General features: G+C 40.2%; 1 non-coding gene across 1 annotated transcript; it reads left to right on the top strand.

Annotated features, from left to right (window-relative positions):
- The first annotated feature begins 390 nt into the window (after positions 1–390).
- On the top strand, positions 391–475 carry TRNAQ-UUG (transfer RNA glutamine (anticodon UUG)). The gene has a single exon. It is a non-coding gene; the product is annotated as a tRNA-Gln (tRNA).
- Positions 476–1551: the final 1076 nt, after the last annotated feature.

Raw genomic sequence — 1551 nt, 5'->3', positions numbered from 1 at the left:
TGTGAGGCTCAAAATCATGAACTGTGAGATCATGACCTGAGTTGAAGTCAAATACTTAACCAACTGAGCCACCCTGGTGTCCCTGGCCTGCACACTTTAAAATGGTTAAATGTTGCGGCACCTGGGTGACTCTGTTAAGCATCCGACTGAAGCTCAGGTCATGATCTCACAGCTTGTGGGCTGCAGCCCCACATTGGGCTCTGTGCTGACAGCTCAGAGCCTGGAGCCTGCCTTGGGTTCTCCGTCTCCCTCTCTCTCTGCCCCTCCCCTGCTTGCATTCTCTTTCTCTCTCTTTCCCTAAAAAAATAAGTAAACATTAATGAAATAAAATAAAATGGTCAACTGTTGGTTATATGAACTTTACCTCAATTAAAAAAAAGGGGGGGGGGCGCCCGGATGGCTCAGTCGGTTGAGCGTCTGACTTTGGCTCAGGTCATGATCTCACAGCTCGTGGGTTCGAGCCCCACATTGGGCTTTGTGCTGACAGCTCAGATCCTGGAGCCTGTTTCAGATTCTGTGTCTCCTCTCTCTCTCTGCCCCTCCCCTGCTCACACTGTCTCTGTCTCAAGAATAAATAAGCATTAAAAAACAAAACAAACAAAAAAAAAAGGATGAATGTGGAACTGGGCTCTTACAATAGCCCAAATGAGAGATGATACTAGCTTAGATTATCCTATAAGCAATAGAAGATGGAGAAATTTGAAAGATACAAGGTTTTCTTTGGAAGGAAAATTTATGCGATTGATGATGGTGTAGGTATGGAAGTATAGAAAGATACAACTCACATACCCTTACTCCCTTCTGGATAATCTTCTATCATTGTTTAAAACTTTTTAAAATAGTACTTTATTTGTTTTGAATTTTTATTGTTTTTTTAAGTTTTATTTTATTTATTATTTTGAGAGAGTGGGGGAGGGACAGAGAGGAGAGAGAATCCCAAGCAGGCTCTGCAATGCCAACACAGGGTCCGGCTTGGGGCCGGAACCCACGAACCATGAGATCATGACCTGAGCTGAAACCAAGAGTTGGACGCTCAACCTACTGAGCCACCCAGGCACCCCGGTCTTCTATCATTTTTGACATGCTTCCAGTAAAACATGTATCACAGGAAATTACAATGGATTGGAAATTTTTTTACCTTATCGACTGTAAGATTCCAAAGCACATATTGAACTATTAATGTTTGCATTCCCATTGCTTGTCTCAGTGTTTCTTACAGTCGGCACTCCACGACTTTTGAATGAATGATCATAATTACATATGAATAGTTGTGTCAGTGATGTATATGCCTGAGAATGTTTACCAATTTCTTAGCCAGCTTTTTGTTCATGAACACTGAGAACATCAAATGTCCCTCTTTGAATTAAACAAAGTGCAAAAAGATATTGCAGTTATAATTAGTGATGTCATTATAATATGTTGTAGGTACTAATATTAAATCCATAGATATGACTGAGTTGATAAATAGCAAAGGCATACTGAAAATCTCTCTGCTATTGTGATGAATTAATGTATGAAATAATTTATACCAAATTCTAATTTTTGCATTTC

Source organism: Prionailurus viverrinus, chromosome A3, assembly GCF_022837055.1.
Source record: "Prionailurus viverrinus isolate Anna chromosome A3, UM_Priviv_1.0, whole genome shotgun sequence".
NCBI lineage: Eukaryota > Metazoa > Chordata > Mammalia > Carnivora > Felidae > Prionailurus > Prionailurus viverrinus.
Note: the sequence above shows the minus strand (reverse complement) of the source record. Positions and strands in the feature narration are given on the sequence as shown.